At 38.5% G+C, this 15,237-nt stretch overlaps 1 pseudogene; it reads right to left on the reverse strand.

Moving 5' to 3' along the window:
• The window catches only part of LOC120220862, a 47,136-nt pseudogene that overhangs the window by 3,646 nt on the left and 28,253 nt on the right, over positions 1–15,237 (reverse strand).

Genomic DNA, 15,237 nt, shown 5'->3' on the forward strand with positions numbered 1-15,237 from the left:
AAGTGATTTCAGGTGTAGAAGCTCTTAAGAACGAGTCAAAGGAAGATGGTGGTTTATCCTCCTCTCTCCCTGGGCTATGGGGCCAACATGGTATTTGGTGAGTTGTCCTCAGGTGTGGAAGACCAGGTGGTTCATCCATCTCCTCAATAACATGGTGCCAACTAGAGCCGTGAGTCACTAAATCCTGTCTGAGAAGCAGCTGCTGTTATTTTCCTTTCGTTGTGGTGGATCTCAATTAAAAAGACTACTTGATGGTAGAAGAAAGCTGAGTCCCATTCATTCTGATTATATTACATGCAGAATTCTAAGATTGGAGGAAGGACCCCATAATTGAGAATGAATAGGAATTTGCAGGGGTGAATGTGTAAGGCTTGGTGCAGGGCTCTTGTGAGTCCGCACAGGCATGCAAATAGCAGTCGGTGGTAGATGGATTGTCTCAGGTGGGGATTATGGGCAGTTGAGGCAGATGTCTCAAGGCTTGTAAAGCTTTCTCATCTGTATTCAAGGAAAAATATGAAGACTGAACAAGTTACTTTCATGTATGAGACCTCAGTCATCTCATCTGTGGAGGTGAGATGGGGTTCTATGATCTCTAAGGTCCTTCCAACTCAAACATGCTGTAATTCCAACTCCTGAATTATTTTGTAACCACAGAGCATTCTTGTGAACAAACAACATTATCCTTTATCACCTTAGAGCAAATTCTTGTTCACTGGTAGACTTCCATGACTTATCACAGTTGACCTAAAATTGAATGTTAATAAAGCTGTGGACTATATATTTCTTGTAGGATTATTAAAAAAAAATAATGTCTCCATGACCACCCCAGTATTTCTTTCATGAAGATGTTTTGAAATTATCATAGGGTCTGATAAATACCATGTGAACATCAATTTTGCTGTAAAGTAGTATCATAGAAGTATTCCAGGTGACTTTGCAAGAGACATTCTATATACATTTTTGTGTGTATGTGCCTGTCCACATGCATGTGTGTGAGCAGTTGAAGTAATGCAGCAATGGTATAAATTGTGACAACATCAGAAACAAACTCACCGACTTCAGTACTCTTCCCTGCTCATCCAGAATAAAGTACGGCAGTCCGACCAATCTCTGTGATTTACAAATCTGAAAAGATCCCTCCCAGTTTAAGGGTTCCAAGTTATCTTAGGATAAAATGCCAAACCCGTAGCATGAAACACAAAGGCACCTCGATACTGGAGCTGCGTTTACTTCCCTGGGCTGTATGTCCACATTTCTCTCCCTGACACAGTTTAAGCTCCAGCCGTTCTGATCGACTGCCAGAATCCTCCATTTTCTTTCCAGTGTTAAGCCTTTGTAGGGTCTGTCTCCCTTGATGGACCTACCTGCCCCTGCTTCCATGACAGCCAACTTCTTCTCTTGCTTCAGGCTTCAGCTGGGTAAATTTGTCTTTCCTTGAAGGAGATTATAATTATTTCATAATATCAGTTCTGCATCTGACAACAGAGAACCTAAGACTTTAAGTAATTAATTCATAGGTATTGAGCACCTGCTACTACAGTGTAAAAATGCCACAGGTGACATAAATATGAACAAGATACAGACCCCAGCTGAAAGACGATTTGTGGGAAATATACACATAATAGTACTAATGTAGAGTGCTACCTTGGAAATTGAAGTACAATGGTGATTTAGAAAAGAGGGTGGCCACATTCTGTTGGATTTGGAAAACAATTTAATCTGGTATTGTCCTAAGAGTTTTAAAACTCCATTGGCCCAAAGGACCTTCAGCTCTAAAAGATACCCTCAGTTTAATCTTGGGTGATTCCCCAAGGATCACCAAATTCCAGTCAGAGGAGTTCTACTGGTTTTCTGTTGCTTTAAAAAAAGTTTGAAAATCACAGGTGTTTTCTAACTTGAATACCATTATAGTATGACATTCATAGATATTCTTAAGATGGTTTTTTGCTTCCAAGGACATTGCTGGATAACAGATGCACAGTCTCTATAGCAGAACTTGTTGCCCAAGTCACTGAAGCGAAATAGTGATTTGTCAGTTCATGGCCATGTGTGAGGTCAAGGCACCTCAGGATACCTCACACTTATCAGGTGCATTCATTATTCTTTCTTCTCTTTTAGTAGAATTTCAAAGGAAAAGTATCGGAAATTACTGTACAACCATTTGATCTTTGAGAATGAGTCAATATCCTATGATAACTGCAAATGTGTCGATATTAGGCAGCAGGAATTTGTGTTTTGAAGTAGAGGAAAAAGGTACTGAGCTTAAGAACTATAAACTCCCAAAATATCCATAGAAGAAAAGTGACATCTTAACAACAGTACTTTTTTTTTCATCTGAATGTGTGTTTTACCATATGATTTAAACTACTTCTAATTTCTGTCTTAATCCTGCTTTGTTGTGAGCTAAACTAAGCATACTTCTCTAGGATTCAAGAGTTCACTCTATGAGGTAAATTAACTCTTCCACTGCTCTAGGGTTCCAATTAATGCCCCAGAGGAGGTAAATTACTAAATGGTACCCTGCTGCTCTAAGAAGACCGAATTTGCCTCAAATGGTTCACTTGCTCTCTATTAGAGAGTAGATCACTTCCAATGGTTCTCTATAGGATGGATCCATTTTTAAATGGGAAATTAGATTCCATCCAATCGGCAGGCTAGACCTTCCCAAATATCATAGGATAGTCATGATGTGATACCAGAAGCTATAAATGCCTGTAACGAAAGTGTGATGAGTTAGTAAGTAAATGTAAGGACATAGAACAGAATATTTAGAATATTTAAAATGTTTAAGGTTTTGTAAGCATAGTGAGAACCAGATATTTGATTTGTATTATGAAGGTGGAGCCTTCTATCATCATTTAGAAGCATTTTGTAATGTATTATTACACTAGCATATTACAAAATGGTATTCATCCTTTTTTTCACTAATAAAAAGATAGGAAAATGGGATGCCTACGTGGCTCAGTCAGTTGAGCAGCTGACTCTTGATTTCAGCTCAGGTTATGATCTCATGGTCATGGGATTAGGCCCTGCATTGGGCTGAGCATGAAGCCTGCTTAAGATTCATTCTCTCTCTCTCTCTCTCTCTCTCTCTCTCTCTTTCTTTCTCCCCCTCTGCCCGCTCCCCCACTCATTCTCTCTCTCTCTCTCTGTCTCTAAAATAAAAATATATACGTATAGAAATAAAGATGCAGAAATGCAGAATATTTTTCACTCTAGCCTCCTTTACAAATGGATTTTTTTTTAAATGTTTTATTTATTTCTAGGAGAGAGACAGCATGAGTAGGGGAGGGTCAGAGAGAGAGGGAGTCACAGACTCTGAAACAGGCTCCAGGCTCTGAGCTGGCAGTCAGCACAGAGCCCGACGCAGGGCTCGAACCCACGAACCGTGAGATCATGACCTAAGCGAAAGTCGGAAGCTTAACCAACTAAGCCACCCAGGCGCCCCTGCAAATGGATTTTTAATGTGGCTTGAATACTCTTGCTGCTTTAGAAGATGCTTTTTCGAGGAGTCTGTTAGAAAGTTTTACTTTATATGGAGGCAAAAACTACCTACCAGTGTCTTCATTTGTTCATCATTGGACAAATAGTTGTGAGTGCCTACCAGGTGTGAGACTCTGCACTGTGAAAGGAAGGACAGAACTCATGCCTTCTTGAACCGTGAGAACAACAGACACAAAACTGTGAACATTAAAGTGTGATAGGTGATATGAGGGAAATAAATGAGAGTCCAAGTTCAAAAATAATTGGGGTGGGGAAAGTGGGGGGTGGTAACCCTTGATAAGGCACCATGGAACGTTGTATAAGAGAGTGAGAAGTTATGCATACATTTAATCCTAAATGTTGGGAAGGAGCTGCCTTTGAAAAGCAGAGCGGGGTGGGGCGAATACGTGGAAAATCTGCTGACCAAAGAAATGCTGTGGGCCCTGTGACTAGACAGGAGTGAACAAGGAGTGGGATGAATGGGGGTGTGAATTGAGATGGAGGAAAGGGCTGGTGTCACACTGTGCAGGGCCATGTAAGCTAACCTGAGGAAGCTGAGTGTCATTTAAAGTTCAATGGAAGAATGATTGTAAGTAAGTGAGTGACATCATCTGAATTAGTATAAAAATAGCAATGATATTAAATATTTACATAGCACTTACTCTGTGCCAAACACATTTTTCACGACTCAACACATAGGAATATCTCTAATAACCCTGTGAAATAGAATTAAAGTAAGGCACAGAACAGTTTCAGGATGTCTATCCAGAGTTGTCTAGCTAGGAAGTTGCATAATAGGATTTAAACCTGACCAGCACATACCCTAACTAGTAACAGTCTGTATTTTTCTAGCTAGTTAGCAACATCTATCAACTTATAAAAGTTGTGCAAAAGCAGTCTTAAGCAGTGCTTAAATGCATGAGAATCGATGAGGCTTTTTAAGGACTGAGTTTATTTTTTAAGTTTATTTATTCATTTTGAGAGACGGAGTGTGTGAGCAGGGGAAGGACAGAGATGGAGAGAGGCAGAATCTCCAGTAAGCTCTGGACTGCACAGAGCCTGACGTGGGGCTTGAATCCATGAAACCATGAGATCATGACTGGGGCCGAAATCAAGACTTAGGACACTTAACCAACTGAGCCGCCAGGCACCGGGGACCCAGTTTTGGAAGAAGACTTAGGACGGAGCCCTGCATGCTCTTGGCAGTGCACAGGAAGTAGACAGATAAAGCTGGCAAAGGACACCGAAAATCAGTTAGCCAGTAAGAGGAGGGCCCTGCCGTTGGAGAAGTGGTAGGGAACCAAGGTGGGTGTCCTAAGATGAAATGGGGGTCAGTTGTGCTTCGTGCTGGGGAGAAGTGAGTAGACATCTGTGTGCCCTATTAGGGCACGGAAATCCTTCATGACCAGGCAAAGAGAAATTTCATGAAGAGGTCTAAAACAAGGCTGATGGATGGGAGTAAGAGTGAAAGAGAGAAAGTCAAGATAGAATATATGGACGGCTGTTTAGAATTCTGTGGCGAACGAAGCGAAATAGCTGGAGAGAAAGATCGATTGGGTGAGGGGGTCACACATGCACACACACACGCATGCGCACACACACGCGCATGCACACACACACACATGGGTAAGGAAAAACAACTAAGGATATGTGTATGTTAATCAGAGAAGAGGGAGCCTTTGAATATACAGGAGAGAAAACAATATCGATATAGAAGTTTCTTTGAGGAGACAAAACAGAATATTCAGAGAAGAAATGGGAGGTTCAGCATTTCCTGGAGAAGGGATTTTCCTGATTGAGCACATGTGAGAAAATGTGTGTTCAAGGGTAGAGAACTTCAGCCAGTGAGTTCCTGCTCTGCTTTTAGACAAAGGCAAATTGGGGCACCTGGTGGCTCAGTCGGTTAAATGTCCGACTCTTGATTTCATCTCAGGTCATGATGTCACAGTTTGTGAGAGTGACTCCTACATCCGGCTCCTCACTGACATTGCAGAGCCTGCTTGGGATTCTCTCTCTCCCTCTCTCTGCCCTTCCCCCCTCAAAAGCAATAAAAAAAACATTTAAATTTGTTTGAAAAAAGAAAAAGGCAAATAATGAGAAATATCTAATATTGTCCACGATGGTCCTCCATCTATGCTAATGGCTTCACATATGTTATTTCAATTAATTCTCTGAAAACTCCTCTCAAAATTCTCAGAAAAAAATATTTTTAATTTTTAATTAACAGCTGGCAGAACTGAGACTCACAGGAATTAAGTGACTTGCCCCAAATCACAAACCCACTAATTGCTAGAGCCCCAAATATGGAGGAGATCAGTCTGGCATCGACATCTGATTCTGAGGCTAGAGGCTGACTTACCTGGTCAGTAATGAGAGGTGAGGCTCCGAGAGCTACCCCAGCCTTCCTGTGTGTATTCACCCTGTCGTTGACTGGTCTCAGTTCTTCCTCCACTTCACCCAATTCTCCTGCCTTAGAGGCAGGAGGCATTTTAAAGTAAAACTACGAAACTAGGTGGTATGAACTTTATTCACTGAAAATTTAGTGGACTTTGGGGTGGAGACTGTAAAGATTAAAATCTTAAGAATCAGATATAATTGTTTCTCAAGACAAGAAAATAATAAGTCCAAGAACTCTTCGTATCACTCATACACACTTTCCTAATGCAAGGTCTGTGTGTATACATTTAATTTAAAAAGAAAAAAAGGAATTTTCCAAGTGCCTGATTAACTTTTAATCAGAATGCTGAGATGAAGAGACACCATCTGATTATGTAAGAAAAAGTGCAGTGAAAGTGTTGTGCCTTTCGTATACATGTACTCTATAGAGGCAGTTTAAGAGGAAGTTCAGCAGTTTTTCATGGAACAAATCTGATCAAAATTAGCAGTGGCAGTTTTCCAAAGGCTCTATGTGTGTTTGTTCGTATTTCTTGTATAACCAGAAAGATTTCTAATTTTTAAATTTTCTTCTATGGAATGTCTGTCACCTTTATAAGCTTTCACTATAAAATGCTAAGAGGAATTTTAGATTTCATATTTTAAGGAAACGATATATTTTCTATTCATTGTATAGCTTCAGTCTACTTATATGTATGTAGCATCTGAAGATTTTTGCTTGTTTGGTTTTGTTCCCAAGTCTCTTATGCACCGTGAGATACACACATCTTTTACTCCAGCCCATGATGTCCACATGGGCATCAAACAGATCTTCAGTGGTGGAACCTAACAGCACCTCAATTCGGATCCCGTACACTGCATTTCTCTAAGGAGACTCTGAGTGCCTTACCGGCTCACACATCTGACCCTCAAAATGGCGGCCAACTTGATAATACAGCATGTCTTGGTTTTCCTACTTCCTTTTTGTCCCCTCGTTCCTCACACAGACTCCCCAGGATGCCTTTCCCAAATAAACTAAGAGCATGGACCAGGCTAACACACTGGCAAAAATTAAAGCTCTGTCTGTAGAAGCATAAAGAGCAAGTACATATGCCTTTAAGTTTCTATCCATGTGCCAAAATAAATCTTACTTTGTTAAAACGTTCACACACAATCTTTTTTTAATGTTTTGCAACTATTTGTCTGGGTGTGTGTTTTTATAAGATAAATGTTTTAGGTTGTTTAAGATCTGGGAATTTACCTCATTTTTCAAGATGAACTATAATATGGTACATGAGTCAGTTATGTTTTACTGTTTATAGCAATCACATGACCTGAAAAAGAATGAAATCCTGCCATTTTCAACACATGGATGGATCTAGAGGGTATAATGCTAAGTGAAATAAGCCAGTCAGGGAAAGATAAATACCATATGATTTCACTCATATGTAGAATTTAAGCAACAAAACAAACAGGCAAGAAACAGTCCAACAAAAAAATCAGACTTTTAAATATAGAGAATGAACTGATACTTATCAGAGAGGAGGTTAGTGGGGGAAATAGATTAGGGGATTGGGGAGAGAGAGGGGATTGGGAATACACTTACCATGATGAACATTGAGTACTGTATGGAATTGTCGAATCATTATATTGTACTAAAACTCATATGTTGTACTGAACTAATATTGTACTAAAACTAATAAAACACTGTATGTTAATTATACTTCAATTAAAATTTTTAAAGATAAACATAAAAATCAATCCCTCCTATGACCAGTCACATTCCCTTTTCATGAGCCTGTCCCCCCATTTTTTAAGTGTATTTCTTTATATTAGAGAGGGAGGTTGAGGGAAAGGCAGAGAAAGAGGTAGAGAGAATCCCAAGCAGGTTCTGTGCTGTCAGTGCAGATCCCAGCGATGGGCTTGATCCCACGAACCCTCAGATTATGACCCGAGCTGAAATTAAGAGTTGGATGCGTAACCAAGTAAGCCATGCAGGTGCCCCTCTGAGCCATTCCCTTTTTGATACCTGACATTTGACATAAAAAATGTTTATTAATCTAATAATCCAACATTAAGTCAAATGGGCTGCTCTTATCAGAGGTAGAAATCAAGGGAAGCTTGGAGAATAATTGTTTCATCAGGCAAAGAATAAACATAATCTTGATAATGACTTAGTCTTCACCCTATACTGCCTTTTAAACATCTACATGTACTTCTTTCTTCCTGTGCTGAGTACCCTGAGTACCCAGGAGTACCCATTTCCGGTTATAGGAAGTGAAAGAATTCTTATGGTCTTCACCAGTGCTGTGACTTACCAGGTGAATTAACACCGATGTTGTCTGTAATAATGAAGACGTTTTATTTTTGTTTTGATTTTCTTTTCATCATACAATTGATGGAATCTGACCCAAAGGAAGGATAGAAAACATAGGTGGAGATAGGGATATATAAAGAGAGATTTGCATACTGATAGTGCATATTCGGCTAAATTTAATCGGTTTCTCATACTTCTGGAACATAGTAAGATTTACAGCTGTGAACTGTTCTTAAAATAGATTTTATCCACAATATCAATATATGTTGTTAAAAATACCAGAATAATGAATTCGTTTAGATTTTTGATATGTCTTTTTGATAATAATTTTTTTCTGGTAAGGTTATTAACAACCTGAAAATCAATATATCTGGACAAGCTAAGTCAGCTGCTTACAACCCACTGGAAAGGAGTCTTGGACCACATTACCATTTAGACAACAATAATGGGAAGTAAACCTACAGGTACCATTAAAACCTCAAAGAAAATTCCTCCACAGAAGGAATTTTTGACATCAGATGATAGGCCCGAGAAGACCAAAGAGACTTGGGATATGTGCTCAAAATTGGCCTTTCATGTATGTTTATGTATTCAGCTTGTCCGTCCTTCAAAAGCTCCACCTGTCTTCGCGATATCACCCATTATTTATTTATCTGCAGAGAGACTAGCGTCTGAATTGATCTTTATTTCAGTCATGTACAGAATGTCAGAATTGTGAAGAGCAGTTTGGAGCCAATCCACATTCTTTTTCTCAGAGAGAAGCTGTACTTCACAGGGATCTGGGGTCTCGAAGTTCAGATCTACTTTTGGAGAATAACATGCAGTTCATAGGAAACCTCTCCTTCCCCTCCCCCTACCCTGCCCGTCTATTTTTAGGCAGATGTGGACATTTCCTTAGGTCACCTCATGAAACAAAACCTGACGTGATCTTTCTCAATTATATATTTGCTTGGAAAACTGTAGTTAATTAAAAAAAATAAAGTATTTAAAAAGAGCTGCTTTGAGAACTATCATCTGAACTACATAGCACTGCATGAGACTCAAGAAATGACAACCAGAATATTCCCTTGTCTGCCGGGGTTTTGCATGAAAGTGCGTGATTTCTTCCTTGAGCCAAGGAGACCAGTTGGAGATGACTGTTAGTAGTGGTTGCTCACATTGATGGTAAGTTTACTTTGTGTCGCACATTGTACTACATGCTTTTATGTGAATTGTCTAACTTAACTCTGTGAAATGTCCTGGATACTTGTTATTCAACCTATTTTAGGGGCACCTGGGTGGCTCAGTCAGTTGAGTGGCTGACTTCAGCTCAGGTCATCATCTCAGTGTTTGTGAGTTTGATCCCTGCATCAGTCTCTCTGCTATCAGTGTGGAGCCAGCTTCAGATCCTCTGTCCCCTTCTCTCTCTGCCTCTGCCTCTTCCCTGCTCATGCTTTCTCCCCACCCCCCAATAAATAAAAATAAACAAAAGCAAGCCTATTTTAGGTTAAGTAACCTACTCAATTTCTAAGAGCCAGTGGTGTTAAACATTTCATTCCATGCCTGTGTGATTCAGAAAACAAACCAACATGTAAGCCTTTGGGGTACTTACATACTAACAAAACTCTTTAATGTAAGAACTTACAAAGCTGTGCTCATCGATGAAGCAAGGTATTGCGGATGATAGAGTTATGGACGAGAAGGATTTCACTCTTAGGAAGCTTGCAGTGTAGTAGTGGCAATAAAGCAAACTCACATGTTTGTACTAAAACAGTTCCTATCTGTGTAGCCTTAGCAGCTGACACAGTTCTTTCGGGCATTTTAATTTTATTTCATTGTATCAAATGTTATCATCACTAAGCTGTCTGTACCTCTCAGACTCCTATACATGGCTCGATTGCTTGCTTAGCCCTCGCATAAATCCATGAAAACTTTAAGACAGACATGTTGATTACAAGTTCATTCTTAGTACTAATAAAAATTTATATATAATGTACATGAATATATATAAATGATTATTTCAATATCTTATGTGATGAAATAAAATGTATTTGTCATAAACTCACGGTTCAGTAATATCGAAACATCGATTGGCTTGGCACTGGCCTCTAAAGAGAGCAGAGAAGGGACCTATTGGCCAGAGCCTCCCCCACCTTTCTCCCGTCTTCTTTTCTCTCAGATGATGAGTGAGAGAGGTCTCTTCTGCCTCCAAGGCTGTGCCTTCCATTTCTTCTCTGAATTCTCTCTTGCTTTGTGTTCTCAGGTATGTTCATATGTTAGATACCATTTTTTCTCTTCTTAAGCTCCAGTCACTCCGTTTCCCTCTTGTGTAGTCGCATAGACTCTATCCTTATGTGTGGTTGTACTCTTGTGTGTCCATGCCTCTGTGTGTGTGTGTGTGTGTGTGTGTGTGTGCGCGCGCGCATGTGTGTTCTCTCTGGCCCCCACGTCCCTCTCCTGCTATAGCTCTCGTTGTATCCAAGGGGGAAAACATTCCTAGAAAGCATAAATGAATGGCTCAAATTTAAAGTAGGAAAAATTGCACAGCAAAATAAAATATCCCAGGGATGTGGACGACAGAAAATATGTATATTGTAAGGCCAGTCAATTAGGTATGAGGAAAGAGCTCAGATGTGGCTTCAAGTCTAGCATTGAGAGCTGGCTGGGCCATTTACCTGGCTCTTTGAGATTGACCAAATCACACAAAATCGGTTTCTTCATCCATAATAATAGCTTCCTCTGCTACTCAAAGTTGCTGCTCCAAAAAAAAAAAAAAAAGCCAATTTCTGGTAGAAAGCTTTACAAACTGCACGTACCTGGCCTGATACAAATATGAGATGGCATGGCCTTTCATTGAGATAAATGTCCTAGTTATGCTTGAGTATTCACAAACAAATCATTCGCTTAGCCCCAGTTTTGCTGATTTGTACCCCTCCCCATTTACATAGAACACAGGATTTCTCTGTTCCAAGTAAATGTCAGGGGGTATAATTTCCAATTCACTGCTGCTCAGTTCGTCAGTCGCGAAACATAATACCCATGGATGCTTATCTGAATGATAAGTCATTCTTTCAGACTTGTAGACATCCTAAATTGTATTACTGGATTACTCCACTCAGGAAGCGGTTATGTAATATACAAAGTTAGATTAGAGAAGAAAGAGAACTTGCTGTGAATTGTTTCACTTTGTAACGTAAGGGTATGATTAAGTCTGTTACATACCGTCTACTTCCACTGGAAGGTCTCAGTATCACAGATAGTTGTGCTTCGTCCAGAAATTGTGTGGTTAAACCTAGTCATCGCTCATTTGTATAAATGGCTGTGCCCTTATCATGTTAAAGGCATATTTGTGCCCTACCTCTTGTAGATATACAGACTTCATAGAATAAATTTTCATACATTTTTCTGAATCAGTCTTCTTCTTGATCTTAGCATACTTTCCATAATCCCTTTGGATCATTTTTCCTTTACCAGCATTATTTTTCATGTGTGTGCATATTTGTGTGTGTATTTTAGTGGGTTGTGTATGCACTTGGTCAAACATCAGACAACCAGAAGGGGAACACAGGGAGCCCCTGCTATCTGAAATCAGAGCATTCCTATGATAGCTTTTGTGAGAAGCAATTGCCATTAATTTATAGAGAACATTTTTTGAGTGTTCCTAGACCAGAAAATAATCTCTCAGAATTCTCTGATACCTTAAGACACATCTTGCTAATAAATGCAAAAAATCAATCGATACTGTGTTTCAATGCATTCTAACTAAAGGAACTTTCCGATTTTTACCCTTTTACTTCCTCTCCTTATCAGTTAGTCATTTTCCTAATTTTGAAGCCCTTTTCTTGTAAATAAAGTAGGGGTTTTGAATGTGATATTTATCACAAGTTGCTGTTTATTTTTGCCTTTTGTTTATAATGTCTTGACATCCACAGATTGCTAATATTATTCTTTTTATCAGTACTGGAATTTTTAGTCTCTGGGTTTGAGGTGATGCTTAGAAAGACTCTTCCTAAATGAAGACTTGTGTATTTTATTTATCATCATGTCTAAATCTTTGCTTAATCTGGGATTTGTTCTAGAGTAAGAAGTGATAGCTCCAACTTTGCTTGTATTTTGTCTCATTTTTGTTATTTTTCATCTAGGTACCTATCAGTTGCATAAAACCATTTTCTCTTAATGATTTTAAGTGGCATCATTATTCATTAAGTAAATATTTATGCATTTTACCATATTTTAGGACTTTATATTTTGTATCATCTGTTTGCCTATTTAGACACCAGCTCCACAGTGCATTAATACAATTTTAACATGACTTAAATATTAAGTAGAGATAGTTACCAGTCTCTAGCTTTTTTCTTTTCCTTTTCTTCAAATGTTAAATTATCCTTATGAATTTTAATGTCAGTTTGCCTGGGTTCAAAATTTAAATAAATAAAGCAAACAAAAAAAACTGTACAATATTTGTATGGGAAAGTGTAAGTTCATAGAATAATTTGGTGACAATTATGACTCTGTCATATTGAATCTTACCCAAAATGGACGAGTCCATTTTTAACCCTTTTTTATATGTACCTCAGTAAAAAGTTTTAAAGTGTCTTTATGCAGATCTTACACATTTTGGGTAGATTTTTAAAATGTGATAGCTGTCCTATAAACAGTATTTTTCCTTAAATATACTGCAGTACCGAATATAATATGTATATGATAGCTAACAATTTCTGAAATTTTAATTTTATGCTGAACATTGCACTGAATTCTCTTATAAAATATAATGATGGGCTCTCCTTCTCTTGAATTCCCTGAGTAGGCGATCATACTATAATTACCATTATAGCTGTATAATTCTGCATCTTCCATTTTCTGTTACATCTGCTGTTTTATCATTTTGCTTGTTTGTGCCATTTACTACCTATACCAAAATGTGTGGTAATAGTGCTGTTGGTAGACTTGTTACAGGAATGCTTTTGCTTCTTGGACTAAAAACAATGTTAAAGTGTAATTTTTTTACATATGTAGATAAACCCAAATATCTATTCTCTTTTTTAAAATTGTATTATATTAGTTATTTTGCAGTATTTTTTTGCCATTAGTAATTTCTTTTATAACTTTTTGAAACAAGATTTTGCACACAGAAGAGCAGACTGTCTAGCAGTTATATGGAAACAGAAACAAAAAGGAAACAAATCGAAATGAGATTAACAAAAACACTTGACACTTTTGGATACAGGTTCTCTAGGGATTTATGTACTTCATGTTTACTTATTTGGTTACCCTTAGTACCATTTCTTTACCTGAACAAATAAAAATTCATCACATATTGGAAAGGTATCTGAGTCCAGGTTTTAGTTTCAACAGAGTAAATTCATTTTTATCTTCTCAGATGATCACCCCAAATTAAGAGAGAATAAGAAACAAATATAAACTGTATCCTAGATAAACCTAGAAGAGAGCTGTAACTCTGAACTTGAAATGAAGACTCAGAGTGGGTCAAAGAGGAAGCCCAATTTTAGGATATTCCCAATGAAGATAAGTGGAAGAGATCATTTGAAAAAGGGTAAGGGATAGGAATCACCAAAAAGAAGGTAATTTATTGGTAGTGGTGAAACAGGGAGATTTTTTTTTCACATTTGTATATGAAGGCGGTAGATTCCCAAGTTCTTATTAGAAACCTGGTAGAGTCAAGTGCCTACCCTTCCTCCAGCTTTGAGACAAGCCAGCTTTCATCTGAGGAAACCATGTGACAGGCTCTGGAGGGAGGGGCTGTAAGATAAAGAGGAAGGTGAACAGGCAGAAGAAAATAAAAATATTAAGGGAAGTAGCACACTGAACGGTAAGATTACTCACTCCATTCTACATCAGAAACATGGCATACATTCACAGGGTAATTAGAGCCACCCTGGAGAAAAGCTATTCCACTACAGACATTTGGGGATCTTCCACAAGACTATAAATAGCAAAGTGAGCACCACAGTGAAACCATGAAGTCAGAAGAGCCCTCCTGTGTATCTCAGAACTTTCATTTTAGCTATTTAGTGCCTCACTCTAAACCAGAAACTGATTTTCAAATATCCTTAGGCATTTGAAGAAACCTTTGGACATAAAAGGAGACACAGACTGTAAGCAGCAAAACAAAAGGAACTTAAACTCAAGCATATACACACATGCACAATTTAGGAAGGATTACGAAGCATCAGAGAAACCAGATTTGGGGCACCTGGGTGGCTCAGTTGGTAGAGCGTCCAGTTTTGGCTCAGGTCATGATCTCAAGGTTTTGAGTTTGAGGCCTGCATAAGGCTCTGTGCTGACAGCGCAGAGCCTGGAGCCTGCTTCGGATTCTGTGTCTCTCCCTTTCTCCGCCCCTCCCATGATCATGCTCTGTCTATTTCTATCATCTCAATGATAAATAGCCATTAAAAATTAAACAACAACAACAACAACAACAACAACAACAAAGAAACCAAATATATCCTTCAGGAAGTAATATGGTCTTATATTATGATGATATGTGATATTGATGATGTTATATGGAAGCTTCATGAATACATGCATCAGAGGATGTTGGAAAAGTTGAAGCCACCTCCCATAAAATAAATAAAAAAGATAGAGAGGGGGCACCTGGGTGGCCCACTTGGTTGAACATCCGACTCTTGATTTCAGCTCAGGTCATGATCCCAGGGTTGTGGGGTGGAGCCCTGTGTCAGGCTCTGCGCTGAGCAGAACTCTGCTTAGGATTCTCTCTCTCTCCCTCTGCCCATCTCCCTGCTCACTCTCTCTCAAATTACGGAACAGAGCAAAATAAAAAGATAGAGATGGACTATATGAAGAAAAGAGAAGACTTAGAGTATTTACCCTAAAAGTCCAAAATCTAAGTAGTAATTTAAAAAGAAAGCAAATGGTGATGATCAATTATAATATATATATATAATTATATATATATATAATTTATATATAATAAAGAAAACACTGGGAACTGAAAGACATGAGTCTCCAGATTTAAAATATCACTGAGAAATTTCCTTTGAGTTGGGAATAAAGAAAAGACCCTAAAACTCTCTCAGAAATTAAAAAAAGTCCCATATAAATTA

The sequence above is a fragment of the Hyaena hyaena genome, unplaced genomic scaffold, assembly GCF_003009895.1.
Source record: "Hyaena hyaena isolate Hyena2069 unplaced genomic scaffold, ASM300989v1 scaffold_732, whole genome shotgun sequence".
In the NCBI taxonomy this organism is placed as follows: Eukaryota; Metazoa; Chordata; class Mammalia; order Carnivora; family Hyaenidae; genus Hyaena; species Hyaena hyaena.